The 20,551-nt window shown below is 42.8% G+C and overlaps 1 long non-coding RNA gene across 2 annotated transcripts in view; it reads left to right on the top strand.

The window, feature by feature from the left end:
• Nucleotides 1-20,255, top strand: part of LOC141098038 (uncharacterized) — a 268,278-nt gene extending 248,023 nt beyond the window's left edge. For both annotated transcript variants that reach the window (XR_012234123.1, XR_012234124.1), the window contains exons 2-3: nt 17,643-17,720; nt 20,036-20,255. This is a non-coding gene — a long non-coding RNA (uncharacterized lncRNA). The remainder of the gene's footprint in view (nt 1-17,642; nt 17,721-20,035) is intronic.
• Nucleotides 20,256-20,551: the final 296 nt, after the last annotated feature.

Raw genomic sequence — 20,551 nt, 5'->3', positions numbered from 1 at the left:
ATGGTCCCAAAAGGATTAGCGGTTCCATATTGGATAACAGTGGGAACAGTTAATTGAAGCGTTCAAATACCCCAAGCTGTGTGAAAATTTCCATTAGGAAATCACATATAGGGCGTTGTTGCACGAGGGCCCCCTACAATGGGTAAGTCCTGCCAGAGTATGGACCAGCAACTGCTGCCTACATGTGAACACAATAAATATCACACAGCCAAGGCATGTGAGGCATAATGAAAAAGAGTAAACAATAACGGTCCCAAAAACCGCCAACGATACAGTAGTAGCAAATGGGAAATCTAGTAATAAGGACGCTTACCTAATGGTGCTCAGGTACCCCAGACTGTGGTAACATCTCCGACGCGCGTTTCGCGCTTACAGGTAGCGCTTTCTCAAGGAGATCGTATTAATCAGTCTACCGGAAAGTCTCCCTTTCAGGTCAATTATGGGTTCGTTCCGCAGTTTGGGGAATTTTCCTGTATGGATTCGGATTGCCCTGGTGCCGAGGGGACGGTACAACAGTTAAAAACCCTCTGGAGGGAGGTGCAGGGGAACATCTCCAAAGCCCAGAAGAAGTATAAACATTTTGCGGACAGGAGGAGTGGGTTGGGTCCTGCGTTAACAGTGGGGGAAAAAGTCTGGTTGTCCACCCGTAACATCAAACTTAAAATACCCTCTACGAAGTTGGGCCCAAAATTTATTGGCCCATACAAGATTGTAGAGGTGATCAACCCAGTGGCATACAGATTACAGTTGCCAACCTCCTTCAAAATATCTAACGTCTTCCACAGGTCCCTATTAAAACGTGTGGGGACAGTTAGAGAAGATCCCTCATCTGTGGCTCCACCAGTGTTGGTAGAGGTTCAACTGGAGTACGAGGTAGGGCGCATCATTGATTCACGGTGGGTGCGCCGGAGACTTCAGTACCTTATTCATTGGAAGGGATATTCCGTGGAGGATCGGTCATGGGTCCCGGCCAGTTCGGTGCACACTGATCGACTGGTGCGGGCTTTTCATGTCAGATACCCTGAGAAACCTGGGGGTCCAGTGGCCCACCATTAAGAGGGGGGTATTGTCATGGTTAGGACATGGTTAATGTCCTGTTCTCACAGGGTTAACTTTTGCCGGCCTCTCTTTGGATCTGGCAGGAGTATTTATACTCACTCCAGACTAGCATTCTCTGTCAGCTATACTGTTATTCTGGCTGTGTGTCTAACCGACCCCCTGGTGTGCGTGTATTTTGCATTGCTTGTTTGATTCCCGTGTATGACCCAGCCTGTTCCCTCACTCTGTACTCCGTCTCTCGTTTTGGTACTATTGTCTTCTCCGGTTCTGACCTCCTGGCTTGGCTATTGTTACTCCGTTGCAGTTTGTCCCTATTGCCCGTTCTGGTTTTCTGATCTATTGCTACGTCCTGACTATTCGCTCTGTCTAACCCTTTGGTACTGTCCTGCTATCTTGTGCTTTGTCCCGGCTTGATCTGGTTTCTGTCTCTGTCTATGCCCCTTGGTAACATTGTCCTGTAGTTGCCTTTCTAGGAGTTTCCCTGCAGCTTCTAGCTCTGTGGAGCTTAGGCCACGCCCCCAGCAGTCACGTGCTTCAGGTCCTGGAGCATGCATCATCACCGCTGCTGCCCGCTCCACAGGTATCTTTGAGCACTGTTTTTGTACTCAGGACATGCGCACTGGCTCAGTGAGCAAGTGCAGTGCGGTGTTCCTGACAGCTACATAGAAAGCTGTTGTTAGACTCTTGGTGGCCATCCATGCTTAACGATGTTAAGGAATTTGTATCTGCTTGTGAGATCTGCGCACGCGCTAAAAAGTCTGTCATAACCGGTCGGCTGGGGAATTGGCTCCAATGCCTATTCCAGAAAGACCATGGACTCATTTGTCCATGGACTTCATTATGGATTTGCCTTTATCTGGTAGAAAAAGCGGTTACTTGGGTGGTGGTTGACTGATTCAGTAAACAAGCTCACTTTGTTCCATTATCAGGGTTACCTAATGCTGAAACACTTTCCAGGTTATTTATCAATCATGTGGTGAGACTGCATGTCATTCCTTTAAACACTGTATCTAAAAGGGGGTGTAATTTGTCTTTAAATTCTGGAGGACATTTTGTAGGAAGTTGGGGATTGATTTGTCTTTTTCCTCTGCTTATCACCCTGAGACAAACGGTCAGACAGAGAGGACGAATCATTCGCTAGAACAAATTTTAAGATGTTTTGTGGCTGCTCAGCAGGAGGACTGGTCCTCATTTTTGCCTCTTGCTGAGTTCACCTTTAACAGTTGGGTCAATCAGTCCACTGGAACCTCTCCTTTCTTTTGTAATTATGGTTATCATCCTCATTTTGGTGAATTCATTAGGATAAGTTCTTGATGCCCTGGAGTGTAGGTGACTATTCAGAAACTTGGGGATGTTTGGAGGGAGGTTCAGAGGAATATTGAGGTGGCTCAGTTTCGGCAAAAACGTAAGGCCGATAGGAAATGTTTGGTGGGTTTCACTTTTAAAGTTGGGGATAAAGTTTGGTTATCGTCCAAGAATATAAGGTTAAAAGTACCTTCGGCAAAGTTGGGCCCGAAATTCATTGGCCCGTATGAGATAGTAAATCCTGTTGTCTTTAGATTAAAGCTTCCACAGTTCTTTCATGTCTCCAATGTTATCACAAATCCCTGTTAAAGAAGGTTGTTCTGTCTGTGTTGTCTGTCTCTTTTCCTCCTCCTGTCTCTGTTGATGGAGGTTTGGAGTACGAGGTGCAGAGAATTGTGGATTCTCAGAGAGTCCGAAATTCCCTCCAATATCTGGTTCACTGGAGGGGATACAGACACGAAGATAGATCCTTGATTCCGGCTCATTCGGTGAAGGCTGATCGTTTGGTCAGAGCTTTTCACCGTAGGTTTCCTAGGAAACCTAGGGTCCAGTGGCCGATACCTCTTAGCATTCTGCATTCGGCTTACATACAATGGCTGCTGACTTTTGCATGTGCCAAGTGACTCCCACGTTTTTTTACCTTGATAACGTCAACTAAAGGAGTGCATATTTCTATGGCATCACTCAGAGATTTCTCTCTGACGAGCACTTTCCTTGAATGCCAGATGTGAAACTTACATTTCCAGGGTTTGCCGCGGCACACATGCGCATCTGGTTCAGTGACCACAATTGGGTTCTCTATTTAAAGGTGGCCAGTGAGCAATGTTGGTATCTCCTGAAAAAGCTAAAGTGAAACGTGCATCAGGGTTCTTTGTAGGTATTGCATCACTAATTTTTATCCATTATATTAATTTATTAGAGAAAGTGTTATATATATATTTATACACACATATACATATATACCCACTACTAGGCTGCAAGAAAAAAGACGGACGGCACCGCCAGTACTGCTGAAATCCTATGCTGTCGGTATCATACCATGCTGCAGACTTTGCCTCATGACCTCGGGTGCTTGTCCTAGAAAACACAGTGTAATAAATCCACCAAGAGAAGCAGATAGCACTCACCAGTCTTTTGTAGAAATTCCGCTGTTTATTAGCAATAAAAAAGCATGTTGGCTGGGGGAGTAAGGACGGGAGTGGGCAGAAACTTGACGACGGCCGTTTCGCGCCAACTAGCGCTTCCACAGGTCAATTAGTGGAAGGATGTGACGGGGGAAGGAAATAACCCGTCACCATATCGCTCCTCCTTCCACAGCTGCAGCCATAGTGACGTGAAACATACAAACAATTAAAATCGACATTAAGCATGCATGAAAACATACTGTACAGTTATACGAATACAGGTGGGAAAAAGAGTTAACAGGCAAGAAAAATACCTTATACACAGCATTCTATATACAAACTTGTTTCTAAGGATAGCATATACCTGTAAAATTTCTACTCCAAGTAGAAATTCACATCAAAAACACACCTGCTAGAAAAAGGTTTTTTATATATACAAAAACCATTTTTGCAACCATTACCATAGGATATGTTTTACAAAAAAAACATGCACACTGAAACATGCAGTATTACAGAGCGAATGTTTTCTCAAAAAAATGGACTTGTCCACCCTATCATTTAATCCAATAGGGCCCATTGCACAAGTATGCATGATCCACCTAGCTTCCTGTCTAAGTAGCAACCTATGCAAATTACCACCTTGTGGGGGCAAAGTCACCTTCTCCAAGCCTGCAAATGATAGTACATTAGGATCTCCTGCATGCATCTCTTTGATATGACTAATTAAACGGGGTACTCCTTTTCCTGATAAAATAGACTTGTAATGCTCCCTAAAACGCACGTACAAAGGCCGTATAGTTTTTCCTATGTAGTAATACTTACACGGACAGAAAACAACATACACTACATGGTCGGTCTTACATGTGATGAACTCAGAAACTGAATGACTCATCTCCCCCATACGAATCACTCTATCCATCATGTGAAATTTACAGTATGGACAGTGACCACACTTGTGATTGCCCTTGGGAATTCCTGGATTCAACCAATTACTATCTTCCTTCCCAATACGAGGAAATATGTGGATTTGGGGGTCATCCCTCAGAAAAAGCGGAGAGGCTGCTCCCGGAGTTCCCCACCAGACCACATTGGTACCACGTTCCAAAAATACACAAATCCATAACCTCACCTCTAGGATGCCCCACAGTATCTGGGATAGGGTCAGTCACAGAACCCCTGTGCCAGTACATGGATGGGTTGTTGCGTCCGTTATTAAAAGATATTCCATCTTGCATCAAAGACACCAATGCTTTTCTAGACATACAGTAATACAAAATTTCACATGGCAAACAGGTTGAAAGTAGCGGTTGAAGCCCTTAGAGAAATTTTGAACACCATTGATTTTGTACGTGAGGGGGGTTAACGGGAATCTGTCACCCCTTTTTTGAGATATCATATAATAATATCATTCAATTGTGTGTCACATAAGGATTCTCTTAGTACTTTTGCTTCCCCCTGACCCTGCACCTTTCATGCATAAATACCTTTTTTATATCGGTTCAGATGTATGTAAACTGTGACGGTCCGCTCCGATGGGCGGGGCTTATTCAACTGCTCCCCCCTCCCTGTCTTGCTCTACACAAGAAGAAATGCGTAGAGCAAGACAGGGAGGGGGGAGCAGGTGAATAAGCCCCGCCCAGCAGACCGGACAGCGGCAGTTTACATACATCTGAACCGATATAAAAAGGTATTTATGCATGAAAGGTGCGGGGTCAGGGGGAAGCAAAAGTACTACGAGAATCCTTATGTGACACACAATTGAATGATATCATTATATGATATCTCAAAAAAGGGGTGACAGATTCCCTTTAATTTCATTCTCATACACAATGCGTTCATGTTTTTGGATATGTGGTACCTACAAAGTGTTGGGACTGCGATGGGGACTCCGGCAGCATGCATTTTTGCTAATTTATTTCTCGGATTATTTGAGGAGAGATTTATCTATTCAGCTTATAACATTTTCCTCAAGCACATCAAATTATACCTCAGATACAGTATGTCGATGACATTTTTGTGATGTGGGATGGCCCTAGGGACACGTTTGAGGCCTTTGTATTCCTAATTAATAATAACACCATGAACATGTCATTTACATCTGTTTTCGGTAGCTCACAGTTGGATCTTCTGGACGTTTCAGTGAAAATTATAGATGGGGCAGTATGTACATTTTTATTTAGAAAAACAACAGCAACAAATTTGAAGATGCATTATAAAAGTTTCCATCCACCCTATACACAAAAGTCCCTGCCATATAGCCAATTCCTCAGAGTGCGAAGGGTTAATAATACAGATGCAGGTTATAACACACAATCTGTGGAGTTATATGGTAGATTTAGACAAAGGGGATACCCAGAAACACTGTTGAAGACCGCTTTGGATAGAGTAGATGGGGAGGGAGTTATTGAAAACAGAGCCTTTGAGAGAAATAGTACTACTAAGAACAAGGATAAAAGGCTAACATTTTGCTTTCAATAAGGCCCCATGGATCGTCAAATTCGTGCCTCTATAAGGAAAAATTGGCACATCCTGGAATGGGATAAGGAATTGGCGGAAATTGTAGCAAGGGGACCCCTGATTTCGTGCAAATGTAGCACTAGTCTGAGGGAAGTTTTGGTCCGCAATTGTATTGGGAAGGAAGATAGTAGACCGGTGAGTGCTATCTGCTTCTCTTGGTGGATTATACGCATATACACAGTGGGGAAAATAAGTATTTGATAAACTGCCGATTTTGCAAGTTTTCCAACCTACAAAGAATGGAAAGGTCTGTAATTTGATCACTCTCTATTACTTCAGACCCTCTCATTTCTTGGCATCACAGACTTGGCCCTATCTTGAATCGCATCATACCTAAAAGATCGGACATGCAGTGGCTGCCACTCACACACCACCTCCTCACTTTGCCCCCTATCTGATGGAGTCCCAAAAGGTTATAGTGCTATTTTTGCACTAGGTCCCAGATTTCTTACCAAGTCAACCAAAACCTTGTCTAAACACCCAAAAAAGATGTTTCTTTCCTTTTTGGAGAAGACTCTGATTTGGATTATATTCTTAGTCACTGGGTAAGGCTCGTTAAAGGGTCAGACATTCATTAGTAGAGTAACTACCTCCAATAGGTGGCACCGGAGAGCAGCATTCCCTAAGGAGAGCTCATTTGCATGTGTTTTCCCAGGGAGCGTTGCCTCCCTGTTCCACTTTGGCAGTCTCCATAAGGAGATACAGTATAGTGTCCTTCCGTCCAATGATTTAGTGTAATAAATATTGCTTAATGAACTCTGTGAGTAGCAGATATTTATATTCCTCCATATGAAATAACAGCTGCAACCCTAAGATTCTGTAGGAGCCACATTACACATAAGAGAAGCCAAGGACCCAGATCAGTAGATCAATAGTACTGAGCACGGAGACGTAAAAACATGTTGGAGAATAGAGGAACATTTGACTATGACGACTCATTGGCTGTTCTCCAGCCAAAACTTGTCTAAGCAGCCATTGACAGGGGATAATCCTCCTGGAGAGAAGGTCGTGTGCAGCTCCGATCAGAAGAGGGGAGATAATCGTATACAGTTATTCTATAGAATTAGTACCATAATCCACAGATAATTGCTACAAGATGCTGTACTACTTAAAATCAAAATGAAGTTTTAATAATTTAGTTGCAGCTCCAGGCAAGGCCACATTCAGCATTTCTAATTTTTTTAATCTCTGGATGTAAATCTGCGACACCCTGGACTAGTTACAAACACTTCAGAAAAGCAATAATGACTATCAGAAAATGCAAAAATTGCTAAAATAATATAGACAAACGATAAAATAAGAAGGAATCCGAGCTGTCGTCCAATCAGCATCCACATTTCATCATGTGACATTTCCTGGCGGTCCTGGGGGGAGTGACTACAAGGCTATATATTATATAACACGCAGGGCAGAGCGAGGCCGTGGCAGTGCTTAGTCTGTACACTGAGATTAGTGAAGACTCATGGGAAATGTAGTTTTAAGGATAGGACACTATAAGTATTATCATAATTTAATAGTTCAAGGCAGAACATCTAAGCCCCATCCATGGAATTACCACAAAATGGCATAGAATACCCACTTGTGGGCGGGTGTACGTAATCCCCACATCTTTAACACTTCTGTTTGCAGAACGGCCACTACAAAATCAGGACTGTCACCAATTACCATTGACGAATATAAAGTAGCGCAATATGTGGGAGTGGGAAAGAAAAAAACATTGGATCTGACTTAGTTGGAGCAGTGAGTATTTCATCATATATTGATATGGGATGACCCATTTACATCCAAAACCAAATGAAGAGTAGCTTTGCTACTTTCAAATTTTGTCCTTGGACAGACAGAAGATTAGCTCCTTCCCAGTCAGTCATGTGACCTAGTGGCTGAGCTCCCACCATGCACTGCTGTCTAATAATACATCCATACTTGTAGATTTTGAGCCCCTGTGGGCAGGGTTCTCTCTCCTCCTGTACCCATCGTGACTTGTATCGTTTAAGATTACTGTACTTGTTTTTATTATGTATACCCCTCCTCACATGTAAAGCGCCATGGAAAAAATGGCGTTATAATGATAAATAATAATAATACTAACCTTGCTTACTTACTGGGAGAACATCAGCCATTTCCCATTACTATGGTGACTTTTATGCATTATAAACAACCACTATAATGTGGATTCCTGCACTTCTACAATGCACAGTTATAGTTTCCTGCAGGGGATCACTGGAGATTTAGGTTTAACCTGAGGAGCTTCTCCACACCTGAGTTCCTGCTGTCATGGGCATACCGCGACAGAAGATCACAGCATCTGGTCAAACAAAATCCTGCACTGATTAGAACTGCTTCACCATCCTATTAAGCAGTACAGGTTTTTCCTTTGCTTTATCATTACATGGGTTAATTAGTAGAGTTGATCTCCTGGAGCTCTCCATCTTGAATTGCCTCAGCTGTTCAGTGTTGGCCATTCCCTTCTGATATATAAGTTCACTATTGGCACTTGAGAATTGCCAGTGATAGTTCTTACTGCCTGGTTTGGAGTTGAAGGGGAGAGTTTAGTGTTTTGAGTAGGTGTTTGAAGAGTTTGTTCTGGGAGTTGTTTTGATATCTTATACTTATTCTCACCTATTTGGTTTAGTCTGTGTCTATGTTTTTGGTAGTGTATTTTGCATGATTGTAGTTTTCTTTCATGCCTGTCTGTTTTCACTTTTCTGTCTGGTTAGTGTTATCCTATACACTTCAGCCTCATACCCCTCTTGGTGGGGGAGGGAACAGTTAAGGATTAATGTTATGATTGAGTCACCGTAGGAGGCAAAAACAGAAATGCTAGCTAAGTCCAGAAAACCAGAGAAGTTGGCAGCTATCGAATTGCAGACCCCTGAACCTATCAACACAACTAGCAGTAGCCGTGCGGGGTTCCTACGATGCCCTAGACCCCTCGATCACAGCCGGAGAATTAAATAGGCCTAAAGAAAGAAAGGGGGAATCTAAACTGCCCCAGAGCAGACCCCAAAGCAATAGGCAGCCCCCAACATATAATGACGGTGAAGCAAGATGAAAATACTAACACAGACAGAAAGATAGACTGAGCAAAGACGGGGCCCAAGCTAGCTAGATAGAAAAGGACAGGAAGGCTGCTGTCTGCAATCCGTGAAAAACCCTATGAAAATAAGAGCCAATAGACTGACAGTGAAAAAGGCCCTGAAGACGCTAGGCTTCAAAAAAGCTAAGTCAGTACTCAGGAATATTCTGAAGACAGAGCAACAGGCAAAAGGAGATTCAGCTCACCCCAGCAGGGAATGGCAGAATACAGAAAAGCAAGGAAAACAAAAAACAAAACAAAAATGCTAACAGGCAAAACAGAAAACTTAGCTTTAGAGGAGCAGGAATCAGACTGGTGTCCTAGAAGTCCACAGAGAAATCACCCGCAGGGCAGAAGGGCGTCGGCAGCCTTATATCCAGTCCGTGACTCCACTCAGCCAATCATCCTCATTAGGCTCAGGTGCCTGATATTCAGGCTCACTACCTTCCTTCACCAGAATAGGGAGTTCACCAGACCTCAGTGACGAAGGGGAAAATGAACTAACAACAGATTTATATAGGAGTATAGGAAAGCACGTAACCCCAGCGTCTCCAACTTCTGTGGTAATCTGGGGGACAGAGACTAGGGTGCCCTAAAGTTCGAGGGATCAGGTGGGTGCCCACAGTCCCTAGGCATTGCGTGACACCTGTAGTAAGGAGTGTAAGCCCCCAGGCTTGAACTATCTCCAGCCCTCCAAAATCAGACCACCTTCAACCCCCCAGACTCAGATCACCTTCAGCCCACCAGACTCAGATCGCCTTCAGCCCACCAGACTCGGATTGCCTTCAGCCCACCAGACTCGGATCGCCTTCAGCCCCCCAAAGACTCAGTCACTCGGACAACCTTCAGCCTCCCCAGTTTCAGACTCGGATTGCCTTCAGCCTCCCAGACTTGGACCACCATTAGGCTATGTGCACACGTCCGGAATTCCTGCGAATTTTGTGTTTTTGCCTCGCTTTTTTGCCGCGTAAACACGGCAAAAACGCATAGAATAAGCAACCAATTGAATTCAATGGCATTCCACACATGCTGTATTAATGCTGCGTATTTTTCAGCGGCAAAATCGCATCGTGGAAAAATACACAGCATGCTCATTCTTTGTGTTGAATCACGGGAATTCCGCACACATAGGAATGCATTATTCCGCTTACTTTCAGCATGTGGCTATGCCCACCATGCGCAAAGTAAGCGGAACATGTACGGATGGTACCCACGGTCTGAGGAGAGTAGATTCTCCTCCAGGCTCTGGGTACCATATCCCTGTTAAAAGAAAGGCATCGCTGGGAAAGGGACTTGGCGTGAGCATCGCTGAGGCCTGGGGATGCTGTGTGGGACGCCAGAAGGTGAGAAACACCTTTTTTTAAAATTATTTTTAACTTTATATCTTTTTACTACTGATGCTGCATAGGCAGCCTCAATAGTAAAAATGAGAGTTAGGACTGTCCCACAAGGGTTGCCGTGACATGGCGGGATGGCTTGTACATTCTTTTGATCAAAATTATGTTTACTAAATACCCTTATTATTATTACTACCGTCATGCAATTTTTGCAATTTATTTTTTACTTTTTTATTTTAGGATATTTGCTTTTTGTTTTTGGTTTTCTCTGTGTAAAGGTCATGTATTTATATGCATTTACATTTTGCATACACATTAATTTACTTTTTCAGCTCAGACCCAGTTTCTCATTTAGTTCAATGTGCATTCTGTGCATCTAAGGGTGTGACCGCCCTGCTTCTGAGATGGAACATCCATCCTGTCTGGCCTATGCTTTACTGGTGGCTCAGTCCCTCAGTCCTTGTTCACATTTACGTCACTTGACAAGTGTAAAGGTTTTAAATACAAGAGTTAGTACTGTACCACAAGGGTTGCCTTGACGTGGCGGGATGGCTTGTACATTCTTTTGATCAAAATTATGTTTACTAAATACCCTTATTATTATTACTACCTTCATGCAATTTTTGCATTTTATTTTTTACTTTTTTATTTTAGGATATTTGTTTTTTGTTTTGGGTTTTCTCAATAGTAAAAAGTTGGTCACACTTGTCAAACACTATGTATAGCGAGTGTGACCAACCTGTCAATCAGTTTTCCAAGCGATGCTATAGATTGCTTGGAAAACGCTAGCATTCTGCAAACTAATTACGCTTCAAGAAAAAAGTTAGAGTAACCATAAACCACAATAGGATGTAAAAAAATGTAAATCTTTATTAATACAAGTTAAAAACAATATCACACATATATAAACACATAATAAAGGTAAGTATAAAAGGAATAATCCCAGTGTAGCGCAGAATGAAGCCCCCTTCATGTAAAGTGGCAGCGGAAAAAAGAGCCATATACTACCAATATGTAGCATAAACTGGACAACAAGGCATGCTGTGCTTAATATCCAAGGACAATATCTACATATGTCTAAGGCATCCAGATATAATATAAAGCATAGAGCCCAAAGTATTATGAATAATTCTAGCTCAAAAAGATACAAAATCAATCAATTCTGGGATAATACCCAGTATCTATAGTACTCATGCCACTTACCCATGAGGGATATAGAATGCAGGGAGGGTGCCGCGCTCAACCCCGACGCGCGTTTCGCCTCGGCTTTCTCAAGGGGAAGTGCCTATCTATCCTCAAAATACCCATATATAAACGCCATGCTCCAGGTGTTACTGATCAGAGTCGGCGCATGCGCAGTGTGGCCACATGGTAACCGCGCGATGATTCGCCGCCATCAGAGAGCAGCGCGCGTGTGTGGTAATACCACTAGATGTCATAAACACGCGCGCGGCCCACAATATGATGGCCAGAGCATCGCGACCATTGACAGACACCGCGCATGCGCACAGGATCAGCGCCATTTTTTCGGAGACCTATTGTAGGCGGCCATACTAGTGCAGTCTAAACAAGTCATAAGACTGTTAAAAGGGACCAAATAATGGTGGGAGGAAGAAATGTAATTACTAAGACAAAAAGGGTCAAAGAAAGGTTCCCAATGTATAGTTATGATAATATATGAGGTGTCATAGAAAAATGCCATATAAACAGAGGTTCACTAAGGGTATAGTATTATACATCAATTACAGATAAATTCCACCTAATATAAAATAAAATACGTCCCATAGAGGGAGGGAAAGTTCCCAAACACCACAGATCATATATATAAATACCATTATAATGCAACAATTAAATATTAGAATTGGAATACCATTAACATGATGATATACAATAATACAGGTATCATATGATCGCCATTAAGTGGTGATGCAAAAAATGATTACAGATCCCTCTTTGATGTCTTGACACACTACAATAAACCGTACATAAAAAGATGTAGAACCACCCCACCCCTTCTCCCCCATATCATTAACCCCCCTTCAATAATGGCAGATCTTCAGTGAAACGTAGAAAATTCAGAATCAAAATACAGCAATATTTGTCCTCTAGGCGTCCAAATCATCCATGTTTCAGAGAAATCCCAGGCAACATGATCTCCTAGAGAGAACGACTGCTGATCCAACTAGTTGTAAAAAACGTTGTTAAACCAACTCTTCCGCATTCAGACATGGGCGTTAAAAAACAATAAAACTAAAAGATGAAGAAGGAAAATACAGACATAGAAATTAAAAAACAATTCTAATAAACACAGCTAAGGTCACGGACACATATGTATATGAATAATCAAGCCTTGGCAGAAAAGGAAAAAGAGCCTTAGATTATAATCAAAATAAATATGATCCCAATAGAGATAAGAGAATTACAATAATAGTTAGAAGCCCAAGATATCAGGGCTAGTAGGTCAAACTCTAACCAAGGAAAGGGGCAAAGGTATTGGTTTCGTTCAAGCCTGCAGGGGCTAAAGTATCTAGCATCACAATCCACCTACACTCATGTTGTGCGAGAATCTTCTTGGTGTTGCCTCCACGAATGCCACAATCAATCCTGTCAATCCCACAGACTAATAAGCCCTTAGGATTGGCACTATGAAACAATTTAAAATGCTTCGGGAGGGTTTTTAAGTTGGAAATATCCTGAATATCTCTAGATGCCGCTATGTCCCTAACATGTTCGCGTACCCGGACTTTAAGTTCTCGGGACGTAAGACCAACGTATATTTTGTTACAGGGACACGTGGCATAATATACCACATTTGATGTGTTACATGTAATATAACTCTTAATGGAAAAAGTCTTTTTCCCATCAGACGTAGTAAAAGATGTAGTTTTACAAATGTTGGGACACGCAACACATCTCCCACAGGGAAAACATCCCTGTATACGGGTTGAGCCACGAACTGATGGTATTGTGGGTACATAGTGACTTTTTACTAGGTGATCTTTCAAATTCCAACTACGTCTAGGGACGATTTTTGGCCGTGAAGGTAAATGTGCTGCCAAAGTGGTATCCGTATGTAAAATGGGCCAACATTTATCAAAAATTTCTCGCATTCTGCCAAAGCTTGATTATTCATATACATATGTGTCCGTGTCCTTAGCTGTGTTTTTTAGAATTGTTTTTTAATTTCTATGTCTGTTTTTTCCTTCTTCATCTTTTAGTTTTATTGTTTTTTGACGCCCATGTCTGAATGCGGAAGAGTTGGTTTAACAACGTTTTTTACAACTAGTTGGATCAGCAGTCGTTCTCTCTAGGAGATCATGTTGCCTGGGATTTCTCTGAAACATGGATGATTTGGACTCCTAGAGGACAAATATTGCTGTATTTTGATTCTGAATTTTCTACGTTTCACTGAAGATCTGCCATTATTGAAGGGGGGTTAATGATATGGGGGAGAAAGGGTGGGGTGGTTCTACATCTTTTTATGTACGGTTTATTGTAGTGTGTCAAGACATCAAAGAGGGATCTGTAATCATTTTTTGCATCACCACTTAATGGCGATCATATGATACCTGTATTATTGTATATCATCATGTTAATGGTACTCCAATTCTAATATTTAATTGTTGCATTATAATGGTATTTATATATATGATCTGTGGTGTTTGGGAACTTTCCCTCCCTCTTTGGGACGTATTTTATTTTATATTAGGTGGAATTTATCTGTAATTGATGTTTAATACTGTACCCTTAGTGAACCTCTGTTTATATGGCATTTTTCTATGACACCTCATATATTATCATAACTATACATTGGGAACCTTTCTTTGACCCTTTTTGTCTTAGTAATTACATTTCTTCCTCCCACCATTATTTGGTCCCTTTTAACAGTCTTATGACTTGTTTAGACCGCACTAGTATGGCCGCCTACAATAGGTTTCCGAAAAAATGGCGCTGATCCTGTGCGCATGCGCGGTGTCTGTCAATGGTCGCGATGCTCCGGCCATCATATTGTGGGCCGCGCGCATGTTTATGACATCTAGTGGTATTACCACACACGCGCGCTGCTCTCTGATGGCGGCGAATCATCGCGCGGTTACCATGTAGCCACACTGCGCATGCGCCGACTCTGATCAGTAACACCTGGAGCATGGCGTTTATATATGGGTATTTTGAGGATAGATAGGCACTTCCCCTTGAGAAAGCCGAGGCGAAACGCGCGTCGGGGTTGAGCGCGGCACCCTCCCTGCATTCTATATCCCTCATGGGTAAGTGGCATGAGTACTATAGATACTGGGTATTATCCCAGAATTGATTGATTTTGTATCTTTTTGAGCTAGAATTATTCATAATACTTTGGGCTCAATGCTTTATATTATATCTGGATGCCTTAGACATATGTAGATATTGTCCTTGGATATTAAGCACAGCATGCCTTGTTGTCCAGTTTATGCTACATATTGGTAGTATATGGCTCTTTTTTCCGCTGCCACTTTACATGAAGGGGGCTTCATTCTGCGCTACACTGGGATTATTCCTTTTATACTTACCTTTATTATGTGTTTATATATGTGTGATATTGTTTTTAACTTGTATTAATAAAGATTTACATTTTTTTACATCCTATTGTGGTTTATGGTTACTCTAACTTTTTTCTTGAATTACATGATATTTTGAGTACTCCACTATTATTTAATTTGTCCCTATTATTGGGTGGGGGAATTATGATGGTTATCTAACTAGTTCCCGACCACATTTAATAGTTATGAAGGTTTTGAATTGTTTTTCAATACTGTTTGTTACTGTGTTATCCACAGCTGGAATTCAAAACAGATGGACTTTCGTGCCGTGACCAATCGTGGCTGACGCGGCTTAATGAGGTGTTTAAGGATAAATCTCCGGTGATTTTAGATTCACAGCTTAAGGACATTAAGGAACAGACCATACGGTTAAAAAAATCTCTTATTAAAAAGAACCAAGCTATTGGGGAATAAAGCGTTCCTGGAAAAATATCTCAGCAAGGGACTGATCCCTCGGGGATTACGTATTCAGTTATTCCCAGCTTTCCCTATAGATGATGTCTCTTTTAGAGATAACTGGGAAAGGATCTCTACAAGATCCTCTAAGGCAGTGGTCCCCAACCTTTTTTGCACCAGGGACCGGCTTGAACCAAGACCATTCTTCCATGGCCCGGCAGGGCGGGGATGGAGGTGTGACAGGGGCGGGGCTTTGGTCATAAGGGGGCGGGGCTATGGACGCAGTTGTAGTTTAGCAGTGCATATTTATCATTTAATTATAACATTTTTAATGTGACTCAACTCACCATAGGTTTTGAATGAGTGGGAGCACCTGGCTTGTTTCTCTGTTTCAGTGGGAGCACTGGGCTACTTCTACTGATGACCGTCACTGCTAATGATGATTGGAACCTACAAGGAAATGGAGCATTGAGCACTTAAGAACAATTGTACTGGAGTACTGTACATGCTGATTATTTTCTAATCATCAGAAAATGTATGTGTGGTCCCCCCCGTCCAGCTCTGTGTGGCTCCCCCTGTTGTATGCATGGCTCCCCTGTCCCATCCTGTATGCATGGCTCCACTCCCACTCTCCCTCCCTTGTATACATGGCTCCGCTCCCACTCTCCCGGCCTCCCTTGTATATATGGCTCCGCTCCCACTCTCCCTCCCTTGTATATATGGCTCTGCTTCCACTCTCCCTCCCTTGTATATATGGCTCCGCTCCCACTCTCCCTCCCTTGTATATATGGCTCTGCTTCCACTCTCCCTCCCTTGTATATATGGCTCCGCTCCCACTCTCCCTCCCTTGAATATATATGGCTCCGCTCCCACTCTCCCTCCCTTGTATATATGGCTCCGCTCCCACTCTCCCTCCCTTGTATACATGGCTCTGCTCCCACTCTCCCTCCTGTATATATGGCTCTGCTTCCACTCTCCCTCCCCTGTGTATATGGCTCCGCTCCCATTCTCCCTCCCTTGTATATATGGCTCCGCTCCCATTCTCCCTCCCTTGTATATATGGCTCCGCTCCCATTCTCCCTCCCCTGTATATATGGCTCCGCTCCCACTCTCTCTCCCCTGTGTATATGGCTCCGCTCCCACTCTCCCTCCCCTGTGTATATGGCTCCGCTCCCATTCTCCCTCCCCTGTGTATATGGCTCCGCTCCCACTCTCTCTCCCTTATATTTATGGCTCCGCTTGGCTCCCCCATCCTCCCCATCATACTTACCCTCACGTCGCTGAACTTCCTTCCCGTCGCTGCACGTCCCTGCATCTCGCGGCGCTTCAGCTTCTTCCTGTGCGGAGCGGTCACGTGCTACCGCTCATTAAGGTTCATGAATATGGACGCCACGCCTATGGGAGATGAGTGGCGTCCATATTCATGACCTTAAATGAGCGGTAGCACGTGACCGCTCAGAGCTGGATGAAGCCGCCGCGGGATGAGGCCGCCGCGGGATGCAGGGTGAGTATCAGCTGCTGCACCGCCCCCCGGCTCCCCTTGTGTCCGCGGACCGGCAAGGGCACTGCAACGGCCCGGTGCTGGGCCGCGGACCGGCGGTTGGGGACCCCTGCTCTAAGGAATATATGGAATTATTAGTCCAACTTGATAGCACCAAATTGGGTATATTGGAGACTGAGATAGAAGCTTTACAATCAGAATTAAAAAAGAACTTATCTTCCGATGCTTTAACCAAACTCCAGGAGGAGTTGGATGGAGACTTTACTAAGTGGGAACAAGATATTTGTAAGAACAAATCACAAAAGTTCCAGAGGGATGTTCTTGATTTTCAGGATAATAGAGTATACAGGTGGAAGGCGACTCCTAAACGGGATCGTTCCCCATCTGCAGTTAGGTCTGATTCCATGTCCTCATTTGCCTCTGCCGAGGAATCAAGGCAGACATCCAAATCTGGAGCCACAGTAAAAGACTTCTCTAGTAGGAATACTCGTAGCACTAGAAGTCGTCATACAGGAAGAAGGAAGGTATATCCCTCACCTACTTATGGGGCCAAGACTAAGCCCAAAGGCATGGAGGTAATTAATCTTTCAAATCATGTTATTTCTAATGACCAACTTGACCTCCTGAGTTTGGGCTTGTCCTTCGCGCCTAGTAACGGCTTCAATTTCTTTACAGCCGTGAAAGATGTACACCTTTTTTGTCGAAAACTAATTTTAACCAAGTTGCATAATGCATGTCGTTTGCATACAGGTGTGGATAATGATATTGAGCATCAGGCATTGTTGGCCCTTGAGGACCTGTTGAGAGAACAACAAATGGAATCTACAGGTACGTTTCCTAAAACAGTGATGCCCAGATCTACGACATTTCCTGCCTTATCGATATGCCCACAAGTTGAGATATTTTGTAAAATGGTGATTGAGGAATTTAAAAAGATCCCTACAAATATCTATAGAGACAACTTGTCATTTAAGCAAAGAAAGGCACTGAAGGAGTTACAACAGATCAATTATGTAGTTATTAAGGCTGCCGATAAAGGCGGAAATGTTGTTATCTGGCCCATTGATAAGTACGAGAAGGAGGCTTTTCGGCAGTTAAAAAACAAGGATACTTATCAGCAATTAATGAACAATCCCACTGTATCATTTGCTCAGTCCTTGGAGAGAATACTGTTTAATGCATTGGAGTCGGGCCTGATTCCTAAAAAAATTTGATGGAAAAAGATTTGATGGACTCGTGACTAGGAACCCAAGGGTTCCAACTTTTTATTTGTTACCCAAAGTACACAAGGATCTAGTCAATCCTCCGGGTCGTCCCATTGTGGCTGGCATAGGGGGGCTATGCGATATGACATGTAAATTTATTGATTATTATTTGAAACCTATTGTCGAGACGCTGCCCTCCTATGTCAGGGACACCACAGATTTGTTGAACAAGATTAATGGGATTACCCTGGAGGATGACGTGATCCTTGTGGCTATCGACATTGAGTCACTGTATACGTCGATTAATCATGTGGACGGATTGGCGGCAGTGCGCTTTTATTTGGAGATGTTGAGTCAGGATGGACATTGGTTTGAATTCCTCATGGAACTCTTGGAATTTGTCCTGTCTCATAACTACTTTGTTTTTAAGGATCGGTTTTTTTTGCAGAGGCGTGGCACTGCCATGGGTGCGGCTTGCGCCCCGTCCTATGCTAACCTGTTTCTCGGTTTTTGGGAGAGGCAGGTTTTCTTTGGGGGCGGGGCGCTTGCCGTAAACCATGTGCAGTGCTGGTATCGCTATATCGATGACGTTTTTGCCATTTGGCAGGGGTCGTCATCTGATCTCCAGGATTTCATGCATCATCTAAATTTGAACACTTTTAATCTCAAATTTACTTATAAATGGCATAGATCTAGTATTGAATTCCTGGATGTTCTAATCAGGGCTGATGCGGGAGGCCTGAACCAAACGGATTTGTTCCGTAAAGAGACAGCGGTAAACTCTTTACTGCACGCGCCCTCTGCTCATATTCCACCAATAATTCGTGCCATCCCTAGGGGGCAATTTTTAAGAACAAGGCGTATTTGCTCTACAGAGAGAATGTTTGAAAAACAGGCTAAGGATTTGGGGCATCGATTTAAGGCTAAAGGGTATAGTAATAGATGTATCAAATACAGGTATAGGAGGGCCAAGCAGGCCTCGCGTGATGATTTATTAGCTAAACCCATTAGCATTCGGCAAGACACCAATAAGGACACTATTTGATTTGTATCTACATCAAACTGCCAGTGGGATCGAATGCGAGAAATTTTTGATAAATGTTGGCCCATTTTACATACGGATACCACTTTGGCAGCACATTTACCTTCACGGCCAAAAATCGTCCCTAGACGTAGCTGGAATTTGAAAGATCACCTAGTAAAAAGTCACTATGTACCCACAATACCATCAGTTCGTGGCTCAACCCGTATACAGGGATGTTTTCCCTGTGGGAGATGTGTTGCGTGTCCCAACATTTGTAAAACTACATCTTTTACTACGTCTGATGGGAAAAAGACTTTTTCCATTAAGAGTTATATTACATGTAACACATCAAATGTGGTATATTATGCCACGTGTCCCTGTAACAAAATATACGTTGGTCTTACGTCCCGAGAACTTAAAATCCGGGTACGCGAACATGTTAGGGACATAGCGGCATCTAGAGATATTCAGGATATTTCCAGCTTAAAAACCCTCCCGAAGCATTTTAAATTGTTTCATAGTGCCAATCCTAAGGGCTTATTAGTCCGTGGGATTGACAGGATTGATTGTGGCATTCGTGGAGGCAACACCAAGAAGATTCTCGCACAACATGAGTGTAGGTGGATTGTGATGCTAGATACTTTAGCCCCTGCAGGCTTGAACAAAACCAATACCTTTGCCCCTTTCCTTGGTTAGAGTTCGACCTACTAGCCCTGATATCTTGGGCTTCTAACTATTATTGTAATTCTCTTATCTCTATTGGGATCATATTTATTTTGATTATAATCTAAGGCTCTTTTTCCTTTTCTGCCAAGGCTTGATTATTCGTATACATATGTGTCCGTGTCCTTAGCTGTGTTTTTTAGAATTGTTTTTTAATTTCTATGTCTGTTTTTTCCTTCTTCATCTTTTAGTTTTATTGTTTTTTAACGCCCATGTCTGAATGCGGAAGAGTTGGTTTAACAACGTTTTTTACAACTAGTTGGATCAGCAGTCGTTCTCTCTAGGAGATCATGTTGCCTGGGATTTCTCTGAAACATGGATGATTTGGACGCCTAGAGGACAAATATTGCTGTATTTTGATTCTGAATTTTCTACGTTTCACTGAAGATCTGCCATTATTGAAGGGGGGTTAATGATATGGGGGAGAAGGGGTGGGGTGGTTCTACATCTTTTTATGTACGGTTTATTGTAGTGTGTCAAGACATCAAAGAGGGATCTGTAATCATTTTTTGCATCACCACTTAATGGCGATCATATGATACCTGTATTATTGTATATCATCATGTTAATGGTACTCCAATTCTAATATTTAATTGTTGCATTATAATGGTATTTATATATATGATCTGTGGTGTTTGGGAACTTTCCCTCCCTCTTTGGGACGTATTTTATTTTATATTAGGTGGAATTTATCTGTAATTGATGTA

This window comes from Dendrobates tinctorius, unplaced genomic scaffold (genome assembly GCF_039654945.1).
Source record: "Dendrobates tinctorius isolate UK_male_01 unplaced genomic scaffold, ASM3965494v1 ptg000086l, whole genome shotgun sequence".
Lineage (NCBI taxonomy): Eukaryota > Metazoa > Chordata > Amphibia > Anura > Dendrobatidae > Dendrobates > Dendrobates tinctorius.
The sequence above is the reverse complement of the archived record's forward strand: the minus strand, read 5'-3'. Positions and strand labels throughout refer to the sequence as shown.